We start from the raw sequence: 7,288 nt of genomic DNA, 5'->3' as shown, positions 1-7,288 counted from the left end.
GTTTGAAGCTTTCAATTGACAAATGCCAGTTCTGCCGAACCTCAGTGAAGTATGTGGGTCACATTGTGTCCCAGGAGGGTGTGAGTACTGATCCTGACAAAATAGAAGCACTCACTACCTGGCCACATCCAAGTAACTACAGAGAACTCAAGACCTTTCTTGGATTTAGTGGTTACTACCGCAGATTTGTGAAGAACTACGCCACAATTGTAAAACCCCTGAATGATCTTACCAGGGGATACCAGTCCAACAAGAACAAATCTAGGACCAAGAATAAGAGGAGGCCTCCAAAGCCTCCTGTGCAGAGACATTATGGCCCCTTCGAACCGTTTGGGCCAAGGTGGGATGAGAGATGTGAGAGGGCTTTTCAGGAAATCATTAGTCGCCTAACTCATGCCCCCGTCCTAGTCTTTGCCGACCCAAGCAAACCGTTTATCCTACATACTGATGCCAGTTTGGAGGGTCTGGGAGCAGTACTGTACCAAGAAGTGGAAGGCAAACATAAACCCGTAGCCTTTGCCAGCCGAGGACTGTCTGACAGTGAAACTCGCTATCCCATCCACAAGCTGGAGTTCTTGGCCTTGAAATGGGCCATCACTGAGAAATTTCGAGACTACTTGTATGGTGCTCAGTTCCAGGTGTGGACAGACAACAACCCATTGACTTACGTGTTAACAAGTGCTAAGTTGGATGCTACAGGACAGAGATGGGTGGCCGCCTTGGCTAGCTATGAGTTCAGCATTCAATACCGATCAGGGAGAAGCAATGTAGATGCAGATGCATTGTCCCGGCGACCGCAGGCACCTGAAGTGGCTATGATACCCATGGATGGAGTGAGGGCTATTTGCAGTGTGAGTCGCCGAGAGCCAGAGGCCCATGAGAGTCTTCATGGATGTGTTGCTGAAGCTTTGGGCCTGCCCCCTGACTGCGTGCCTTCTGCTTCTGTGAACTATATTGCATTGGACCAATCTCCCTTGCCCGTGCTCAATGCGGCTGACTGGCAAGAAGCCCAGCTGCAAGATGTTGACATTCGTGATACACTACTTGCCAAAAGGGAGGGGCGAAGCCCAGCTGCGGTTGTCCCTCCTAACCCGGAGGGTAAACTACTATTGAGAGAATGGACCAAACTAAAACTGATCCAGGGAGTGTTACATCGAATGACCATCGACCCTTTACAAAAGCAACGAGCACAACTGGTGCTGCCAAAAGAGTACAGAGCCCTGGCCATGAGGGCCCTGCATGATGACTTTGGACATTTAGGGATGGAGAGGACCCTGGAACTTCTTCGTAGTAGATTCTATTGGCCCCGGATGGCTGAAGATGTTCGTAGGAAATGTGAGACTTGCGCTCGATGTGTTCAAAGGAAAACTCTGCCCACGAGGGCTGCATATCTCAAGAACATCACCAGCACCAAACCTTTGGAACTGGTATGCATCGATTTCTTGTCTTTAGAAGTAGACAAGAGGAATATTGGGAACATTCTAGTAGTGACTGACCATTATACACGATATGCGCAGGCATATCCCACGCGTGATCAGAGGGCCACCACTGTTGCTCGAGTACTGTGGGAGAAATATTTCTCAGTTTATGGATTTCCAGCCCGGATACACTCGGATCAGGGGCGGGACTTTGAGAGTCATCTTCTGAAGGAGGTGCTGAGGATAGCGGGAATTAAGAAGTCTAGAACAACGCCTTATCACCCGCAAGGTGATCCTCAGCCAGAGAGGTTCAACCGAACCCTATTAGATATGTTGGGGACTTTGCGACCAGAGCAGAAAGCAACCTGGAGCCAACATGTTGCATATCTGGTGCACGCCTACAATGCCACAAAGAATGATGCTACAGGAGTCACCCCATATCTCTTAATGTTTGGACGAGAACCAAGATTACCCATAGACCTGTGCTTTGGTGTATCAGAGGATGGAGATAGCTATGAAACTCATCAGCAATATGTATCCCGACTGAGAGAAAAGCTGCGGGATGCTTATCACTTAGCTACATCTGCAGCTCGGAAGAACGCAGACCGCAACAAACATCGATATGATGCTAGGGTACGTCTGCAAGAACTCCAGCCGGGGGACAGAGTTCTGCTGCGAAATTTGGGTATTGCTGGCAAACACAAGATAGCCGACAGATGGAAGGCAATACCTTACTTGGTGATGGAAAAGCTAGGAGACCTGCCGGTCTACAAGATCAAACCTGAAGAGGGTCCAGGGCAGACAAAGACAGTGCATAGAAACCTTTTGCTCCCTGTGGGGGAATTGGTAGGCACCCCGTATGAGATGGGCCACAACAGGGCAACTGGGCAGAATGAAGGTGCTGGACCAAAGCCGCCCTCCAACGTGGACAGCCAGCCCCCTGCAGCTAACCTACCCCCATGCAGCACATCCGAGAGTGAGTCTGAGGAGGAAGACACAACCATGGTGTATCCTGGGATGGAGACAAGATTTCAGTCTCGATCGGCTGAATCAAAAGAGAGCTCTTCTTCTTCCGCCCTAAACCCCATGGCAGAAGTATTTAGGCCCATTCCTGACACCCCTGAGCGACTGGTGGGACCCCCATGTGATGACACACCCAGGTTATTGGACAGTGGAGACATACAGGTGGAGGATGTCCTGGGCACCTTGGACCCTCCACTGTTAGAACTGGAAATGCAGGGACCTATGCCAGTAGCCGAGGGACCCTCAAAGGAAACCTCTCCATCCATCGTTCAAGAGGCTGTCCCGCGCACCACGGCAACAGAGATTCTCAATAGACGAGACAGGGTAATAAGACCAGTAAAACGGTTGACTTATGATGCACCTGGGGTAACTAGTGAGGAACCAATATGTTTAGCACACAGGCTTGTGGAAGCTAAAGTGGGCTATCTGAGGCCCTTTGGAGGGAACCAGTGAGTTGTTATAATAGGGAGTGCGATTTGTCGGGACGACAAATTTTCGGCTGGGGGGAGGATGTAAGCAGAGTCAGGATGAGCTCTACCCTGACATCTGGTGGTGAATTATGGCGAGTGTGGAAAAGAACTCCAGGGGCTGATCTTGTTTGCATAGGCACACCCACTCGCCTGGCAGGAAACAACAGCAACTCAAAGTGGTTACTTTGGCTGGTGTGGGATCCCCAGTTTCTCTGTTATTGGGGCAGGAAGAATAAAGTTTTGTTACCCTGATTCTGTGAATCAAGGCCAGTGGAACTGGTGTATGACAGAAGGACTGAGTGAGTCATTCACCATTACCTAAGTAGCATTTGCTTGTCAAGGGGCATGGGTTACAAAACCCAGTGAATTGAGAGAGGTTGGGGGCAGGTATTGGTACCTGGTGGTGTGGGTCCCTTTTGTGGGCCTGAAACACCAATTGCACCTCCTCCTCTCTCCACTGTTGAATGTCAGAGCTAACTTTGATTCCCTTAGGAGTCTAGTTACGGACTGCTGAGCTGAATTCACTCTGGGCTGATAGTGCACCAGCACTGGGGCTCCCCTACTACTAGCTGAAATCACTAAGAGCTGAAATCACTGAGAGCTGAAATCACAAAAGAGCTAAAGCTATTTAAGAGCTGAGATCACTGAGGCTGTGTTAACTAGTGGGGGAGCCTGAAGCTATATTGCTAAGCTAACTTAGCTTAGCGGGGGCGAGCGGAGCGGCTGGAGGAGCAGCGAGCAGAGCAGAGCCTTGTGGGAGCGGCCCAAGGGACGGGCGGAGCGGAGCGGAGCGGAGCAGTGCGGCTCACAGGTCGGTGAGCGGAGCGGAGCGGCCTGGCTCACAGGTCGGTGAGCGGAGCGGAGCGGCCTGGCTCACAGGTCGGTGAGCGGAGCGGAGCGGCGCGGCTCACAGGTCGGGGAGCGGAGCGGAGCGGAGCAGCTGCCAGAGCAGTTCGTGGGACGGCAGGAGTGGGACTGCGGGTGGAGTGGAGCAGTTCGTGGTAAGGCTGCGGTGGAACCCCACGGAGAAGCAGCCGGGTTGGCCTCGGATCACGTAAGGTGCCCCTTAACACCCTGCTCACCCCCCCCTTTTTGAACTCTGGGGCTGCACTGATCAGGGACAGAGACTTTGGGGGGTTGTCGGACTTTTGGGACTTTTGTGATTCTTGGGTTGCTGGACCCAAGAGACTTTGGGATCGGTGGACTTTTGGGACTTTGGTGATTCTTGGGTCGCTGGTTTCAAGAACCAACGGGAGAGGACACGGCCCAATTTGCTGGGGTGGGTCTTCGCTCATGGTTTGGTCTATGAACTCTAGTTGTGGTGTTTTCCCAATTTAATGCTATGTCGTTTACCTCATGTTATTAAACATTTTCTGCTACACCGAGGCTCTGTGCTTGCGAGAGGGGAAATATTGCCTCTTCGAGGCGCCTAGGGGTTTGTGTAAGATTTTCCCAGGTCACTGGGTGGGGGCTCGAGCTGGTTCTGTGTCACGCTGTTGGGAAGGGACCCCTATGTACTGAACCCGGCCCTTGCTGCTATCAACTTGGCCTGGCAGAAGGGTTACATATAGATTCACTGTGTGACTATTGCTGGAGCGGCCCACCGCTGGGCTCTGCCGTGAGCTGGTTCTGTGGGAAACGAATTTAAAACCTGACCCTCCAAAACCAGCTGAAGACCAAACAAAGACAAAGGGTCAGATGCTCTGCTCAAGGAAATGCTGTTCACAGGGCAGCAGAATCCTTTAGCACTGCATGAAACTCCCCTGTATCATAAATGCTGGAGCAGAAGTGCACAGCAGAGGAGTGCAGGGCCATGCTGAGGTCTTCTTTAAGCGCTCTGACTCCTTAGCACCCTGTAGGCTGTTTCAGACTAGCCGCAGAAAAGGGAGAGTGGTGATTCAGAGAGAGGAGGGGATAATGCCATACAGTTGCATCGTGTTCAGTTTAGATACAGTGTCTCCTGCCCTGCCAGAAGAGGTGTTAAACTGAGTGTGCTGACAGTATCCGCTAGGTCAAGATTCCCCGTCGTACTCTGGAAAATTAGAGGGAGTTGGTAAATTCCAATTTGAGACCCTGATTCAAGAAAGCACTTACGCACAATGCTTAAATCTACCCCTTTACATTGACTTCTATGGGAATTAAGCATGTGCTGAAAGTTAAGCAAGGTCCTGAACTGGGGCCAAGGAGCCATTTTCTGCTGACCCCTATTCTCCTCTAGTTTCAATTTTACTTCCTGCCGTAATGTTGCTGTGTGCTGTTAAACAGCTGAGGCAGCTTCCCCAGTGGCAGCAACTCTCCCCTGGAGAACGGGAAGATCCCGAAGCATAGTCTAGATCAGGGGTCGGCAAAGTTTGGCACCTGACTCGCCAGGGTAAGCACCCTGGCGGGCCGGGCCAGTTTATTTACCTGCTGACGCGGCAGGTTTGGCCGATCGCGGCCCCCACTGGCCGCAGTTCGCTGTCCTGGGCCAATGGGGGCGACGGGAAGCCACGGCCAGCACATCGCCGCTTCTTGCTGCCCCCATTGGCCCGGGACGGCGAACCGCTGAACCTGCCGCGTCAGCAGGTAAATAAACTGGCCGGGCCCGCTGGGGTGCTTACCCTGGCGAGCCGCATGCCAAACGTTGCCAACCCCTGGTCTAGAGATCAGTTTAAGGCCCTGGTTGTGCAAGATGCTCCCTGCATGCGGGCCCAGCTTAGTGGAGCTCAGCAGAAGCGCTGGCAGTTCCGTGTAAGCTACAAGTGCCCCCATCTTCTGAACAGAAGCCGCCTTGCTTTGAATGTGCAGAGGAAATTAATTACATTTGGCAGAAGCCAAAGCCCCTGAGCAAAGAGCTCCCTGGTGTGTGGCCAGGAGCAGAAGCTACCACCTGCCCTATTGTGCTGACCAGGTCTGAACAATGTACAGGGCGGGGGAGGGAGGGGGGGGGAGCTTGGCTCTTTTTCTTTTCAACGTGGGCATTTATGTGACATTTGCTCTTCCTTATCTCCTCAGAGGCTGTGACTGCAGCTTGTTTTCGTGCGGTTAGACATGGAGGCTCTCCGGCGCTGCTGCTGTCTTTCCTGAAGTGCAGAGGTGACATTTGATCCTCAGGCAGGTGGCGATGCAGGTAATGAACGTGAGGCTCGCACTAACACTATTGCCAAGGAGAAGCGCTTGCGATGCGCTGCACCCATGATAAACGCTACTTCAGACTATGGAAGGAGAGCAGGAGCACTAGGAGGCCCTCCTCACTGCAAGAGAGAGCAGGCAGAGTGTACGGTGAATAGGTCTGGCCAAGCACGTTGTCCCCTTGGCTTGTTACAAATCCAGCCGAGGCCTGCTCTGCCTAGCCCTGAGCCCTTGCAGGAGTGCCAGTGATGCGGTAGATCTTTCTGACGACTGTCCTGGCCTGGCCTCCTAGATTTCATCTCTCCCAGCCAATCACACATCTTTGCCAGGTGGCCCTCTTTAGCAGACGTAGAAGAGTTGCTGTTGCTGCGATGATCCATTGAACCGTCCTCTTCTCTAATATAAGTTAAATATGCCTGAAATATGAGCGTGGATGTTGGTAAATGCTGCATGATGATTGTGTCAATATCCCATCGATCCCTCAGCTCCGGGCTTGAGATCTTGCCGCCCTAAGCACTTAATGCAAATGCGGTAGCTCGTAGTGTCAGGAACTGTTGAGATGAAGCACCGTGGAGTGAATAGGGGCAGCCCTGAATGCAGAGAACTGTAGCATGTGAACCAGCCATTCAGATACTTGACTGGCCCCATAGCCTCTCATTCTTGTGTTAGAAACACGCTCGGATCGGCAAGCAATTCTGTTCCAGCGAAAGAGGATGCCTTGCTGCTGTATGCAGTATTGTATCAAAGAGCCCTAGTGGTTTCTAAAGATCCCCTGGAGGAGGAGGAAGGTGCGGTATATAAGACAGAATGAGTCCGCGTTGCTCTCCTCTAGCATGCTTCTCTAAACTGTACGCTGGTAACTAGTAAAGCCAGATATAAGAGTCTAATTGTTATTGGTCCCAACTAATAGCCATATTGCATGCTATGATAAGGGAGGAAAGGTCAAAGCTGTGCAGAGTGCGTGCGACAGAGACATGCGAGCAAGAGGGCAGGTCACAGAGAAGCCATGGAATGGGGCGGAAATTTTCCTTCTGAGTTTTGCTTAGCTGGCCGCTCCCAGCGGCAAACGAACAGCCAGCTTCTCCAACGCCGCTGAGTGCTTAATTTGTGCACGCAGCCGGGCAAATGGTGCTTTGGCCCATGTAACTGTTGGCTTTGCAGGCACAAGGGCAGTAATGGAGGTCAAGAATTTTCAAAGTGGAGCCTCACGTCAGGCTTCTAAAGCCATAGTGAGGCGTCTAAGTAAGTAGCCTGGTTGGTCAGAGG

This window comes from Chrysemys picta, chromosome 14, assembly GCF_011386835.1.
Source record: "Chrysemys picta bellii isolate R12L10 chromosome 14, ASM1138683v2, whole genome shotgun sequence".
Classification (NCBI taxonomy): Eukaryota; Metazoa; Chordata; order Testudines; family Emydidae; genus Chrysemys; species Chrysemys picta.
The sequence above is the reverse complement of the archived record's forward strand: the minus strand, read 5'-3'. Positions refer to the sequence as shown.